Here is a 16,294-nt window from a genome sequence, read left to right on the forward strand (position 1 = left end):
GGAGCAAGGCCTGGGGCTTGGGGAACCCCCCAGGGTGGGTGGGCGAAGATGTTAGGGTGAGGTGGGGGATGGTGGCAGGCAGGGAGCTTGGGTGGGAGCCTACAGCGGAGGCTGAGGGAGGGTGCTGGAAGGCCGACAGCTGGAGTCAGGAGGTGAGCGGTGCAGGAGGGAGTTTAAGCCTTGGTCTTTTGCCGGACATCTAGGGTTATTGAGCAGGCAGGGACAGGACTGGACTTTGGAGGTTAGGGCTGATTCTTCTACAGTCCAGGGAAGTTGACAGTAGGTGGATGCACACGTGTTGCAGGTAGTTGCGGTCGTAGCCTGGGGGGTGGGGGGTTGGCTGAGGGTAGACAGGGCTCTGTCTAGTGATCCCCGTTCCTCTTCTTAACAGCTCAGTGTTTCTCTTCCCGGTGAACATCTACTCGTGTGATTCTGTGTGTGGTACAGGAAACAGAGCCAGTAGTTGCGACCTATATAGAATTTGCAGAGTGGACAGGTCATTTGGCTTAAGTTCTCTTGAGTCAGTCTTGTCTCTGCCAGCCATTTCTAGCTGCCTGAACGTCCTCTCCGTTCACACAGAATCGATCTCCAGTGTCAGTGAGTCCCCTTCTCTCGTGGATTTTCCTTCCATTTTTTGTCCAGTGGTGCCTGGAGGTGTGTCACGTTTCACTGGCTGTGAAGTTTGTTGGCTAAACATGGTTGACTTCAGTGCCGAAGCGTGACTATTCTGCTGTATTGGCACAGGGCAAGGGAGTGAAGTGACACAAAAGCCCTCACCCTCACCAGCTCCGTGGTACCTCTCAGGGCTGGAGGGTTAGCCTGTCCAGGTGCCTGCCCTGTGACCAGATGGGAAACTATCCCAGACTTCTGATTATCACAGAAGGTCTGCGGAGACATTTTGACTGCAGCGTTGTCACACACTTTGTGTCCGTTGTGGTCAAAACCAAACAGATTTTGGGTACAATTTGGTCAGCTCCAAGCTCTTCTTTCAGAGGTGGGGGCTGAAGTGTGATACTCTTTCACATCTTCTGTTAGAAACAGATTTCTCTCAGATCAGCTCATTTATTCTGAAAATACTAGGTGGTTATCTTCATTCTTTAAGAAATTCATAGTGGACAGGACTTGGTTTCTGGAACCTCAGACCAGTGCTCAAGCGGTGGGGAGACAGAGGCAGCATAGGAACAGATCCTTGGCGGTGGGATCCTTGGGGTGGTACACACAGTATGAGCTCTGGGAAGGAGTCAAGCAGAAGATGGCACGGATCAGGGTTTGAGGGATGGAGAATGCACCCTCACTGGAGCCCAGAGAGGAAGATTCGTGTAAAGAAAGAAGCCTGTGGGTCACTTAGCACCCAGGAAGAAGAACAAGGAAATGTGGGCGGCCGCTGAGGTTGTGCAAAGGAACTTGTTTCCCTTTGCTATCTAGGCGAGTCAGGAGATAAAAATAACCAATGCAATTAGGAGCTGTAGATTTCCTCCTTGTGAGCTTAATAGGTGGCCTGTAGCCTCCTAAGTTCTTTGAAGTCTCTTTGAAGTGAAACAGGGTGTGAAAGCTGAATTAAGTCTTTTGTATAAATATACTTAAATAAGTTTTGTCTGGACAGCAACCTTAGAACATAGGCTTTGGGAGTTCAGGCTGTCTTGTGTAAACATGGTGATGGCCCGTGATCCGAACCCTTGAGTACAGATGTTTATGATTCCAGAATTTTTCAGGTTTCAGAATGATCATTGCGGCATATAACCTGTATATCATGGGATATTCCCAGAGAACTTGGGAAAGTATTCTGTAATTGAATACATTAATGTTTCTGTAATTAAATGACTAAATATTCTCACTGTGCGATAAAGTCTGCGATTAGCTCCGTATCAGTTCATGTCAGGTTTTGTCCCAAATGAGGTTATGATAGACTAGGATTTGCTGTCAAGTGAGTTAGGAAAAAACGGTTTTCTTAGCTTTTTGGAATTTGGACTTGTGGTGTGAATGGGTTTTTAGGTAGAACTGTGGAACCAGATAGCTTTCAAATTTCTTCAAATTTGTTCTGTCATCTTCCTTTTTTTTTTTTAAGAGACGAGGTCTTGCTATTACTCAGGATGGATTTGAACTGGGCTCTGGATCTTCCTGCCTCGGCCTCCCGAGTGGCTGGGATTACAGGCATGTGCCGTTTCCCACCTGGCTAGTCTTCACTTTTTTAAAAGGCAGATTATCAGGAGCACCAACCGTGTCAGAGATGCCCAGGGCAGGTGTATGCTGTGTGCTCTTTGTTTTGGGTTCTGCGTGCCGTTGCTTTTGAAATGGAGCCTGCCGTGCCCTAACTGCAGGGAAATCCACCTTCCCTGTGTGGCTGGCTTGAACTCAGTGTTACTGCTAGTGAGGTAAACTGAGGCAGAAAACGAAAACGCTGCTGCACAGCTATCATGTGGTTTAAGCGTGACTCGCCTCGTGCGTTTGGTTGGGTGTTGCATGTAATTTCTGCCAGCCAGCAGCCCTTGTGTGCCATGCTTAGTATTAGCTGAGTGGCTGGGCCCGCTCAGGAGCCTTGGGGGTCCAGCTCTGGCCTAAGGAATGGGGAGGGCACAGCCTACTCGCACCCCCAGGGCCACTTGTTTGTGATCCTGGCTTTCCACCCTTCTTCCTCTTTGACATGGCTTTTGGAGGCTTCCTCCCTTCACTTACGTAGAATTCTGGACTGGGTGAGGGCACTGGGAATATTTAGTACTGACAGTTGCAGAATTGTGTGGTACAGGCAAGACTCTTGGCCGCAAGTTTCAGAAACCCTCCCAGGTGGGCTCAGTGGCAGGGAGTCCCCATGTTTCCAAGGTGGGCTCGGTGGTTGGGGGAGGCCACATGCTGGCCCTGCGTGTCCTCTGCAGGGTACACTTGAGATCATTTTCTTTTATTGGAAAGAGTCTGGCTCTGTTGCCCAGGCTGAGTGCAGTGGGACGATCACGACTCACTGCGGCCTTGAACTCCTGGGCCCACGTGATCCCCCGGCCTTGGCCTCCCAGAGTGCTGGTATGACAGGCGTGAGCTAATGTGTCCAGTCTTAGACAGATCTTAAAAGTAGATAGACCCGGCCGGGCACAATGGCTCATGCCTGTAATCCCAGCACTTTGGAGGCAGAGGTGGGCAGATCACCTGAAGTCAGGAGTTCGAAACCAGCCTGGCCAACATTCCAAAACCCCATATCTACTAAAAATACAAAAATTAACTGGGCGTGGTGGCGTGTGCCTATAGTCCTGCTACTCAAGAGGCTGAAGCAGGAGAATCACTTGAACCCGGGAGGCGGAGGCTGCAGTGAGCCGAGATCGCGCCATTGGACTCCAAGCCTGGGCGACAGAGCGAGACTCTATTTCAAAAAAAAAATAGACCCTTAGGTTGCTGTGGCGAGCCAGCCTTGTAGCACACCCTCTTCTCACATAGGACTTGGAACTGAGGGCACCAGCCTCTGAAGCTCTGTGCTGTTCTCTTGGCCACCAAGGTTCTGTCATCCTTGCTTCTTTGTACCTCTGCTGGACCCAGAGCCTGAAGTGCGGGGGCTGCACTCACCCAGGCAACCAGGGACGGGTGCGGGGCAGTGCAGAGCGCAGGTAACCAGGGAGGGGTGCGGGGCAGTGCAGAGCGCAGGCAACCAGGGACGGTTGCGGGAGGGTGCAGAGCACAGGTAACTAGGGAGGGGTGCGGGGCGGTGCAGAGTTCAGGTAACCAGGGATGGGTGTGGGGCAGTGCAGAGCGCAGGTGAGCAGGGAGGGGTGCGGGGCAGTGCGGAGCGCAGGTAACCAGGGTCTCTGGGGCTTGGGTAGTTGGTTCTAGGTCATCAGGCCTGTGAGGCTTATATTCTGCCACGTGAGTAGCTGCCCTCTCATGGCCCTCCCCATCACAGAGTGGCTGCCCTCTCATGGCTCTCCTCATACCCCCTTCACTTCCAGGTTGACGGCTTGATCATGAACCTTTGTCCACTTTGACTAATTCCCAGTGTGAAATAGTAATGGTCAGAACCACCATGGCAACATTTAGGGGCTGTTAGTATTTGCCGAGCTCAGTCTGTAGTGCTTTTTGTGGATTTTGTGTGCGGAGACCAGCTCTGTCGGGGAGACCCTAACCCAGCGGTGCTAGAGGAATTAAAGACACACACACAGAAATATAGAGGTGTGAAGTGGGAAATCAGGGGTCTCACAGCCTTCAGAGCTGAGAGCCCCGAACAGAGATTTACCCAAGAGATTTATTAACAGCAAGCCAGTCATTAGCATTGTTTCTATAGATACTACATTAATTAAAAGTATCCCTTATGGGAAATGAAGGGATGGGCTGAATTAAAGGAATAGGTTGGGCTAGTGAACTCCAGCAGGAGCATGTCCTTAAGGCACAGATTGATCATGGTATTGTTTGTGGCTTAAGAATGTCTTTAAACGGTTTTCCGTCCTGGGTGGGCCAGGTGTTCCTTGACCTCATTCTGGTAAACCCACAACCTTCCAGCGTGGGCGTCATGTCTATCATGAACATGTCACAGTGCTGCAAGAGATTTTGTTTATGGCCAGTTTTGGGGCCAGTTTGTGGCCAGATTTTGGGGGGCTTGTTCCCAACAATATGGTCCATACAGTAGCCCTGGAAAGTGGGTACTGTAATTACTCCCATCTCTCAGAAGAGAAAAGTGAGATTACTTTTCTCTTTTGCAAAAAGTGAGATTAGCAAGTGACTAATTTGTGGAGATTAGTCACTTGCCAGAGGTGGAGTTGTGAAGTGGGGGCTTGGAGCCCGAGGGAGGTGTCCTTAGGGCCCTGCCCGCCCCCCTCTGGTCTGCGCTTTGTGCCCTGCAGGAGATGTCTGAGCAGCCAAGGTAGCAGAGGCTGCTGGGGCGGAGTGTGACAGGCTGCGGCCAACCTAACCCTTGGCAGGAACAAGCCTGTGTTACTTCCGTGGTTTCTGTCTGTGACATACGGGGACATCACTGTCTGGGGAGGACACCCTCAGCTGAATTAGCCGTTCTGGGAGGTCACTGTCTGGGAGGACCCCATGGGGTGAGTTAGCCGTTCCGGGAGGTCACTGGGAGGGGGAACCCCTGGGGTGAATTCGCCCTTTGGGGAGGTCACTGTCAGGGAGGACCCCCTGGTAATTCAGTCACCTCCTGAGTTAACCATTCAGGGAGGTCACTGTCGGGGGGGGTGGGTGGGGAGGAACCCCTGGGGTGAATTAGCTGTTCGGGGAGGACCCCGTCCGGGAGGACCCCCTGGGGTGAATTCGCCCTTTGGGGAGGTCACTGTCGGGGAGGACCCCCTGAGATGAGTTAGACGTTCAGGGAGATCACTGTTGGGGAGGACCCCCTGGGATGAGTTAGCCGTTCAGTGAGGTCACTGTGGGGAGAAGACCCCCTGGGGTGAATTCGCCCTTTGGGGAGGTCACTGTTGGGGAGGACCCCCGAGATGAGTTAGCCGTTCAGGGAGGTCACTGTTGGGGAGGACCCCCTGGGGTGAGTTAGCCGTTCAGGGAGGTCACTATCGGAAAGGACCCCCTGGGGTGGGCTCACCACCGGGGGAGGTGATGTGGGCTGGGCCGCTCCCCATTCCTCCTGCTGCGCTCTGTGGACTCCTGGTGAATCGCTCGTGGTTGTGTCTGCGTGGGCGCGGATCCCTGTGTCCCAGTCCATCCATGCTCCTGTAACAGTATCGTACGCTGGGGGCCTGTGAACCACAGACGTCGATTCCTCACGGCTCTGCAGGCTGGAAGTCCAGGTGCAAGGCGCCGGCAGATCTGGCGTCTGGTGAGGGTCCAGCACCTTCTTGCTGTGTCCTCACAGGGCGAAAGCGGTGAGGGAGTGCTCTCTGGGGCTTCCTTTGTTAGGGCAGTAATCCCAGTCCTGAGGGCTCCACCTTCATGGCCTAATCACCCCCAAGGAGGCCCCGCCTCCTAACACCATCACGTTGGGCATTAGGATTTCACACAGGAATTTTGGAGGGACACAGATTCACTCTGTAGTGTGGTGAATTATGTGTGTATTGAAAGTGTTGGTGTATCGTATTTTATGTTAGAAAAGTGTCTTTCTTAAAAGCAGCCAAGTTGATTAAAAAAGATACTCAGATCTGCCTGTAGTGGTCGTGTGCTGACCTCACTGTCCCCCGGCACTCTGTACTGTCCCCAGCGTGCCTCGTGCATCCTACACCCATCCTGGTGAGAGGTGTCCTCAGCCCCTTGCATGGACACTGGTGGCTGTGTGGGGCAAGGTTGCCCAGCTCTGCTCATGGGGCCTGCAGGCGGCTCAGGGGCAGCAGACTCTAGTGTCCCGAGTCCTTGGAGTGTCCCCTGGGTGATGGTTTTATTTGGAAATTTTGATGGGATTAGAAAGTATCAAGCTTTGATTTGTGCCTTTCTGAGTAGTGAGTTTGATAACGCTTATTTGCTGCTCAACCTCCCCTTCTGGCTTTGCACATTCATATCCTGTGCCTGTTATTTTTTTATTTTTATTTTTTTTGACATGGAGTCTTGCTCTGTTGCCCAGGCTGGAGTGCAGTGGTGTAATCTCAGCTCACAGCAACCTCCTCCTCCTAGGTTCAAGAGATTCTTGTGTCTTAACCTCCCAAGTAGCTGGGATTATAGGCGCGTGTCACTACACCAGGCTAATTTTTTTTTTTTTTTTTTTTTTTTTGAGACGAAGTCTCGCTCTGTCGCCCAGGCTGGAGTGCAGTGGCGCGATCTCGGCTCACTGCAAGCTCCGCCTCCCAGGTTCACGCCATTCTCCTGCCTCAGCCTCCTGTAATTTTTGTATTTTTAGTAGAGACAGGGTTTCGCCATACTGGCCAGGCTGGCCTCGAACTCCTGACTTCAGGTGATCTGCCTACCTTGGCCCCCCAAAGTGCTGGGATTGCAGGCAGGAGCCACTGCCCCCGGCCTGTTTTTCTTTCAGTTAAAGAAATTTAAATTATTATGGACATAACACTAAAATATGTTGAATTTAAGTGCTTTGACAAGTGCTTTTCCCTGTGTAGCTAAAACACCTGTTGCAATGGAGGACAGTCAAGTTACTCCAGAAACTTCTTGTGCCCCGTTCCAGTCATCCTTCCCTCGCCTGGCCAGGTGAGCCTTTGCTCCTGGCTTCGGCTCACCATGACTGGTTTTGCTGTCATGACCGTTGTGAATGTCGAATCCTACCCTGTGTGCTTTTCTGGCTGGCTGCTTTTCTTGACGTTTGTAGTTTTGAAGTTTCCTTGTGATGTTTGTATCAGAAATGTGTTCCGTTTATTGCTGAGTTGGATTCAGTTTGTGTGGATGTACCACAGCTTTTAAATCCACTCACTTGTTGATAGATGTTTGGGTTGTTTCCATTTTGGGCTATTGTGATAGTCCGTTCTCACACTGCATAAAGAAATACCTGAGATTGGGTGATTTGTGAGGAAAAGAGGTGTAATTGGGTCACTGTTCCTCAGGCTGTACGGGAAGCATGGCTGGGGAGGCCTCAGGAGACTCTCAGTCCTGGTGGAAGGCAAAGGGGAGTCAGGGAAGAGAGTGAGGGGGAGGTGCTGCACTTTCAGGCAACCAGATCTCACAGGAGAGCACCCACTATCCTGAGAGCAGCCCCCGGGGTGGGGGGGGAACGCCACCCACATGACCCAGTCAGATCTCACTATCCCGAGGCAGCCCCCCCTCAACTCCGTCCTCATGACCCAGTCAGATCTCACTATCCCGAGGCAGCCCCCCACAACTCCGTCCTCATGACCCAGTCAGATCTCACTATCCCGAGGCAGCCCCCCCCAACTCCGTCCTCATGACCCAATCAGATCTCACTATCCCGAGGCAGCCCCCCCCAACTCCGTCCTCATGACCCAGTCAGATCTCACTATCCCGAGGCAGCCCCCCCCCAACTCCGTCCTCATGACCCAATCAGATCTCACTATCCCGAGGCAGCCCCCCCCAACTCCGTCCTCATGACCCAGTCAGATCTCACTATCCCGAGGCAGCCCCCCCTCAACTCCGTCCTCATGACCCAATCAGATCTCACTATCCCGAGGCAGCCCCCCCCAACTCCGCCCTCATGACCCAATCAGATCTCACTATCCCGAGGCAGCCCCCCCAAACTCCGCCCTCATGACCCAATCAGATCTCACTATCCCGAGGCAGCCCCCCCCAAACTCCGCCCTCATGACCCAGTCAGATCTCACTATCCCAAGGCAGCCCCCCCCAACTCCGTCCTCATGACCCAACCAGATCTCACTATCCTGAGAGCAGCCCCCCGGGGGGTGTTGGGGGAGGACTCCCTCCCCAGTGTCTAACCAGATCTCATAGGAGAGCACTCACTATCCTGAGAGCAGCCCCCCGGGTGGAACTCCGTCCCCATGATCCAGTCACCTCCCACCAGGCCTCTCCTCCAACATTGGGGGTCACAAGTAAACGTGAGATTTGCGTGGAGACACAGATCCAAACCGTATCTGCTGTTACGAATAAAGATCCAAATCATATCCGCTGTTACGAATAAAGTCGCTGAGAACATTTTTTTCCAAGTCTTTTTGTGCACATGTGTTTTCCTTTGCCTTGGGTAAAAAACACCAAGGAGTGGGATTGCCGATTTAGAGACTGGATTTAGGTTGAACTTCACATGAAACAACCAAATCTCTTTCCACAGCAGCAGCACCATTTTGCATTTCCATCAGCTGCGCTGGAGAGTTCCTGGCGCTCCACTTCCTCACCAGTGTTTCTTGTGGTCTTTCAGTTTGATGGCATCCATTCTTGTGGATGTGCAGTGGTGTCGATCTCATTGTGATTTCATTGGAATTTCCCTGATGATAATGATGTTCAGCAATGGTTTTTTTTCTTTTTTGAGACGGAGTCTTGCCCAGGCTGGAGTGCAGTGGTGCCATCTTGGCTCACTGCAAGCTCCACCTCCCAGGTTCAAGCAATTCTCCTGCCTCAGCCTCCCAGCTAGCTGGGATTACAGGCGTGCACCACCAGGTGTGTGTTTTGTGTATTGTAGTAGAGATGGGGTTTCACTGTGTTGGTCAGGCTGGTCTCAAACTCCTGCCTTGGCCTCCCAGAATGCTGGGATTACTGGCATGAGCCACCGCGCCTGACCTTTTTGTCCGTTTTTTATTGGGCAGGAGTTGGGAGAGTCTCTGCTTATTTTGGATACAGGTCTTATGTTTACATATTTATATAATCTATGTGAGAAAGAGAAAGCAAGCCTTAGCTGTGGTCACTCTGCTCTCTCAGGCCAGGCTGCCTCAGGGAACCTGGGCCTTGAGATCTGGCCTGGCCTGAGCATTTGATGTCTTTGTGCCTCCACTCCCCACCCCTCCACTCCCTGTGCTTGAGCTGAGGTCTTGCTCTGTTGCCCAGGCTGGAGTGCAGTGGCACGATCATGGCTCACTGCAGTCTTGAACTCCTGGGCTCAAGCAGTCCTCCCACCTCAGCCTCCCAGGTAGCTGGGACTACAGGCACTCACCACCATGCCTGGCTAATTTTTAATTTATTTCTGGTAGAGATGGAGTCTTGTTAGGCTGCCTGTAGGCTGTTCTCAGAACTCCTGGGCTCAAGTGATTCTCCCACCTCAGCCTCCCAAAGTGCTGGGATTGCAGGTGTGAGCCACTGTGCCTGGCCTGTGCCTGTTTCTTAATTGGCAGAGTATGTGCAGTAAAAGGTGTACGACAGGGTCTTGGAGGTGCCTGGCGTGCCCTTCTTTAATGTTTTATACATTACTGTTTTTTAAAATAAACTGTATTGTTTTGAGTTCATTGTCGGTTCCCACGCAGCTGTGAGAAAAGATGGAGATCTTTTATATTTCAGACCCGTGCCCGGTTTCCCCATTGGTGACGGTTGGGATGCCGACTCTGGTGCAGGTGAAGCTGTGGAAGGCTCCATCCCTGCAGGGAGCCCTCGTGCCACCTCTCACAGCCTCGCCATTTCCTTAGCCCCTGGAAACCTCTAGTCTTTGCTCTGTGTGTGATTTTGTCATCCGAAGGATGCTGTGTAAGGGGAAGTGCAGAATTCTTCAGGCGGTTGTGTGTGTCATTAGCTCGTTTCCTGTGGCGAGACTCCTCTGTGTGAATGTGCTCGGCTTGCCCAGCCAGCCACCCGTGGAAGCACATCTGGCTGTTTCCGGTTTTGGCTATTACAAATAAAGCTGCTGTGACACTCGCATATGAGTTTTTGTGTGAATATACATTTTCATTTCTGGGATAAATGTCTAAGAGTGCAGTTGCTGGTTCATGTGTGGTAATTATGTGTTTAGTTTGTTAGAAAACTGCCAGATTGTTTCTTGAGTACCCATACATTCCCACCAGCAATGTAGGAGCGTATCAGCCTGGTGAGACTGCCGTAACAAAATACTCCAGACTGAGTGGGGGAGCAGTAGAAATTCAGTCTCGCAGTTCTGGAGGCTCGAAGGCCAAGAGCAAGATGCTGTCAGTGCTGATTCCTGGAGAGGCCTCTCTTGCTGGTTTGCAGATGCTGCCTTTTTTTGTTGTTGTTCTTTGAGATGGAGTCTCGCTCTGTCACCCAGGCTGGAGTGCAGTGGCGCGATCTCGGCTCACTGCAACCTCCACCTCCCGGGTTCAAGCAGTTCTCTGCCTCAGCCTCCCGAGCAGCTGGGATTGCAGGCGCCTGCCACCATGCTCTGCTGATTTTTGTGTTTTTAGTAGAGACAGGGTTTCACCATGTTGCTCAGGTTGGTCTCAAACTCCTGACCTCAAGTGATCCACCCGCCTTGGCCTCCGAAAGTGCTGGGATTACAGGCCTGAGCCACCGCGCACGGCCAGTGCTGCCTTTTTGCTGAGGGGATGCTGACATCTCTGGTGTGTCTTCATCTTACAAGAATGGCAGTCCTATTGGATTAGGGCCCCACTCATAGGACCTTATTTATCTTTAATGACTTCAGGTCCGTCTCCACGTAGGATCATCTGGGGCTTCCGCAGACACATTTTGGGGGCACACAGTTCAGTCCGTAACAGTGAGTTTCTCTTTATACTCCCCAGCATTTGGCGTCGTCATTTTTATTGTGATCCTCGTGATACATGTGTAGTGATACCTCCTTGTGGCTTTGATTTGCATTTTCCCAATAGCTTGGGAGTGCTTCTTTGCCATCTGCGTATCTTCAGTGGTGAAATGTCGGTTCATGTCTTTTGCGCACTTTCTAATTATGTTTTTTTGACCAAGTTTTCAGTGTTCTTTATTGTAGATACAAGTCCTTTGTAGACACAGGGTTTTCAAGTATCTTTTCCTAGTCTGCAGCTTGTCTCTTCATCCCCTAAACAGGGTCTTTTTGGACGCAAACTCAGACCAGTTAATTAAAAACCAAAACTGGGTCTTTTGCAGATCCAAAGTTTTTCATTGTGAAGTCTGATTTATTGTTTTTTCCTTTTATGAATCACGCCTTGTCACAGCTAAGGATTCTTAGCTCTTTATCTTAAAGATTTGTCTCCTTTGTTTTTCTGAAAGTTTTAAACCTTCACAGTTGTGCATTTATGTCTGTGTTTATTTTGATGAATTACTGTATGTGGCTGATATTTACATGAAGCTCATTGTCCGGCACCATTTGTGGATCTTCCCTGGGGTTGCTTCTGTGCCTCTGTCAGAAATCATCTGGATGGGCCCGGCGTGGTGGCTCAAGCCTGTAATCCCAGCACTTCGGGAGGCCAAGGCACCTGAAGCCAGGAGTTCGAGACCAACCTGGGCAACACGGTGAAACCCCATCTCTACTAAAAATACAAAAATTAGCTGGGTGTAGTGACGCATGTCTGCAGTCCCAGCTACTGGGGAGGCTGAGGCAAGAGGATCGCTTGAGCCTGGGAGGCGGAGACTGCAGTCAACTGAGATTGTGCCACTGCACTCCAGCCTGGGTGACAGAGTGAGACTCCGTCTCAAAAAAACAAAAAACAAAAACAACAACAGGCCGGGCGTGGTGGCTCACACCTATAATCCCAGCACTTTGGGCGGCCAAGGCAGGTGGGTCATTTGAGGTCAGGAGATCAAGACCAGCCTGACCAACATGGAGAAACCCCGTGTCTACTAAAAATACAAAAAATTAGCCAGGTGTGCTGGTGGGCATCTGTAATCTCAGCTACTCGGGAGGCTGAGACAGGAGAATCGCTTGAACTTGGGAGGCAGAGGTTGCAGTGAGCTGAGATCACACCACTGCACTCCAGTGTGGGTGGCAGAGCAAGACTCTGTCTGAAAAAAAAAAAGACAAAAAACCAACAACAAAAAAGCACAGCATCACTGATGTTACTTTTAACATCTCTAATGCAGTATCACTCATAGTGCAGGGAAAGCGTAAGGAAGATGAGCAGGAAGGACGTGCTTCATGTGGTGGATTGGAACCAAGCAGCGGGTGTGGCTGGAGAGGAGGAGGCTGGCGAGGCACCCAGACCTGTGGCCCTGCTAAGGCCGTGCGGTGCTGAGGCCTCCTTCTGCCCTGCTAAGGCCGTATGCGGTGCTGAGGCCTCCTTCTGCCCTGCTAAGGTCATGTGGTGCTGAGGCCTCCTTCTGTCCTGCTAAGGCCGTGCGGTGCCGAGGCCTCCTTCTGCCCTGCTAAGGTCATGCGGTGCCGAGGCCTCCTTCTGCCCTGCTAAGGCCATGCGGTGCCGAGGCCTCCTCCTGCCCTGCTAAGGCCATGCGGTGCCGAGGCCTCCTTCTGCCCTGCTAAGGTCATGCAGCACTGAGGCCTTTTGAGCCTTCTGCCTTTCCAGTCATGGCATCCGAAAATGAGGGGAGTTTTAGTTCCTCCTTTTTTTTCATGTTTAATCTGTTTTTTAATTGACAGATAAAATTGATGTCTTTGTCATGTACACGACGATGTTTTGAAGTATATCTGCATCGTGGAATGACCACATCTAGCTAGTTAACACATGTACTGCGTCATAGTCATCAGTTTGGGGGCATTTTTCAAGAACGTAATCTCTCATTACTAACTGTATAGTCACCATGTCGTACAGTGGTCTCGAGCTTATTCTTCCTAGCTAACTGAAGTTTTGTATCTTTTATTAGTTTTTCCTTTTTGATCTTTATGCCTTTTATTAATTTTTCTAGTTTTCTTGCGTTAACTAGGATTTCCAGTAAATTGTTGTCTGCCAGTGCTGAGAGCAGACATCTTGCCTTGTTCCTGGTCTTAGCAAGGAAGCACGATTAAGTCTTACGTTAGATGTCAGTTTTTTGTAGTTGTCATTTCTCAATTTTGTTGGTGATCCAGTGTTCCCCATTCTGCTAATGTCGTTTACTACAGTGATTTATTTTTTTAATGTTACACCAACCTTGCATTCCTGGGATGAATCCCACCTGGTCATGACGTATTATCCTTATTATGTTTTGCCAGAATCAATTCGTTAGTATTTTCTTGAGGATTTTTTGTATCTGTGCTCATGAGTGATCTCTTTCCTTAATTTGATCTTTATACCCTTCTTTGGTTAGTGTTACGCTAACCTCAAGAAATGGGCTGGGAACTCTTCTCCTCTCTCTAATGAAAGACTGTTTATAAGCTTGTTGTGATTTCTTCCTTAAGTGTTTGATGTAATTTAGCAGCGGAGCCATCTGTTTTCTATTTTCTATTTCATGGATTTCCGTTTACTTCCTTTCATCTGTGTTTTTCCTCACAGATTGATTTATTATTTAAATATTTTAACAGTTGCATTGAGATAAAAATGAGATATACAGGCTGCATACTTTGAATGTTTCGGCTTGTGTCATGCAGGTTTGTGTGTGTCACACACTGTGTCTGCCGTGCTCATCAAGGCAGCGGGCATGCACGTCGGCGCCGTGTCTCCCTCCTCCCCGTGGTGACCCTTCGCCCTGCTTTCCTGTTTCCATCCCAGGAAACCACTGATTGACTTTCTGTTACTATAGGTTTGTCTGCATTTTCTAGACTTTTCTGTACACAAAGCTGTAGGTATGTACTCTTTTTGGCCTGGCTTCTTTTACTCGGCATACTGCATTTTAGTGTGTCATTCATGTTGTTGCGTGTAACAGCAGTTTCATCCTTTTTATTGCCAGGTAGTGTTACAGCTGTGAATAATTTGTTCACTCACCTGTTGATGGACATTTGGGTTGTTTCCGTTTTTAGGCTGTTGCGCATAAAGCTGCTGGGTACAAGTCTTTGTACACACGTGTGCTCTCGTTTTTCTTGGGTAAATACACAACAGCGTAATGTCAGGGCTGGATTGTTGGTTTATGTTAACCTTTTTAAGAAATTGCCAATGATCATGAGGTCCGGAGATCGAGACCATCTTGGCTAACACAGTGAAACCCCGTCTCTACTAAAAAATACAAAAAAAAATTAGCCAGACGTGGTGGCCGGTTCCTGTAGTCCCAGCTACTTGGGAGGCAGAGGCAGGAGAATGGCGTGAACCCGGGAGGCGGAGCTTGCAGTGAGCTGAGATGGCGCCACCGCACTCCAGCCTGGGCGACAGAGTGAGACTCCGTCTCAAAAAAAAAAAAAAAAAAAAAGAAAAGAAATCGCCAGAATGTTTTCCAGAATGATTGTACCATTTTTCATTTCCAAAAGCTGTGCGTACGCATTCCAGTCGCTCCACATCCTCAGCAGCACTTGATCTGGGCGGTTTTTAAATGTTGGATGTTCTGTTAGGTGTGGAGTCCTATCTTAGCGGCTTCAGTTTGCATGTCTCTCATGGGCAGCGGTGCGACACGTTGTGTGCTTGTCACAAGTATGTCTTTGGTGATGTGTCTGTTCATATCTTTTGCACATTAAAAATTCTGTTGTTTTCTGGACGTGGCGGCTCACACCTGTAGTCCCAGCACTTCGGGAGGCTTCAGCCCTGGAGTTTAAGACCCACCTGGGCAACTTGGCAAGACCTCGTCTCTACAAAAAATAAAGCAATTATCCGGATGTGGTGGCACATGCCCGTAGCCCAGCTTCTGGGGAGACTGAGGTGGGAGGGTCACTTGAGCCCAGAGGTCGAGGCACTTGGGAGACTGAGGTGGGAGGGTCACTTGAGCCCAGAGGTCGAGGCAGTGGGTTGTGAGAGCTCCTCTACCGTCCATCCCAGTGACAGAGTAGGGCCCGTCTCAGAAGAAAAAAACTGTTGTTGTTACTTGGATTTTTAAAGTATTTTCTCGATAGAAGTCCTTTATTAGGTATATGATTTGCAAAACCTAGTAGTGATTTACCTTTTCATTCTCTGACAGTGTATTTCAGAAAGCAGAAATTCCTGAAGTCCATTTGTGATTATTTTTCTTTTATGGGTCATGCTTTTGTGCTCTATCTAAAAAAATCTCTGCCTAACCGCTGGCATGTGAAAGCGCAGGTGGTTTTTGTACCTTGCTCTTACATCCGACAACCCGACAACCGTCCGGAATGCGTTTATTAGTTACAGTTTGTAGATTTCACCAGATTTTCTTTTTTTTTTTTTTTTTTTTTTTTTTTTTTTTTTTTTTTTTTTTGCGACGGAGTCTCTCGCTCTGTTGCCCAGGCTGGAGTGCAGTGGCCGGATCTCAGCTCACTGCAAGCTCCACCTCCCAGGTTCACACTATTCTCCTGCCTCAGCCTCCCGAGTAGCTGGGACTACAGGCGCCCACCACCTCGCCCGGCTAGTTTTTTGTACTTTTTTAGTAGAGACGGGGTTTCACCGTGTTAGCCAGGATGGTCTCAATCTCCTGACCTCGTGATCCACCCATCACGGCCTCCCAAAGTGCTGGGATTACAGGCGTGAGCCACCGCGCCCGGCCTGATTTCACCAGATTTTCTACAGATAAAAATATTTTTACTTCTTTCTTCATCTGGATGCCTTTTATTTCTTTTTCTTGACTGATGGCGCTGGCGAGAACTTCCTCACAGTGTTGACCCTCAGTGGTGAGAACGTGGATCCCTGCCTTCTTCCTGATCTTCGAGGGGAGGATCTGACTTTGCACCATCAAATGCAGCGTTCCTGTTGGTCTCTCACGATGCCGTCTATCAGGCTGCGGAGGTTTCTTTCTGTTCCTCGTTTGCTGAGAGTTTTAAATTTCATGGTGTGGTTTTTCCACTGTGGAAAGCTAAAAGAAAGCTAAGCAAATCAGACCCCAAAACAATAGAATTAAATTGATTTTCAAATTTTAAACCGGCCGGGCGCGGTGGCTCAAGCCTGTAATCCCAGCACTTTGGGAGGCCGAGACGGCCGGATCACGAGGTCAGGAGATCGAGACCATCCTGGCTAACACGGTGAAACCCCGTCTCTACTAAAAAATACAAAAAACTAGCCGGGCGAGGTGGTGGGCGCCTGTAGTCCCAGCTACTCGGGAGGCTGAGGCAGGAGAATGGCGTGAACCCGGGAGGCGGAGCTTGCAGTGAGCCTAGATCCGGCCACTGCACTCCAGCCTGGGCTACAGA

At 50.1% G+C, this 16,294-nt stretch overlaps 1 protein-coding gene across 3 annotated transcripts in view; it reads left to right on the plus strand.

Annotated features, from left to right (window-relative positions):
• The window catches only part of GAK (cyclin G associated kinase), an 88,177-nt gene that overhangs the window by 625 nt on the left and 71,258 nt on the right, over positions 1–16,294 (plus strand). The gene's annotated exons all lie outside the window — the stretch shown is intronic.

Source organism: Chlorocebus sabaeus, chromosome 27, assembly GCF_047675955.1.
Source record: "Chlorocebus sabaeus isolate Y175 chromosome 27, mChlSab1.0.hap1, whole genome shotgun sequence".
In the NCBI taxonomy this organism is placed as follows: Eukaryota; Metazoa; Chordata; class Mammalia; order Primates; family Cercopithecidae; genus Chlorocebus; species Chlorocebus sabaeus.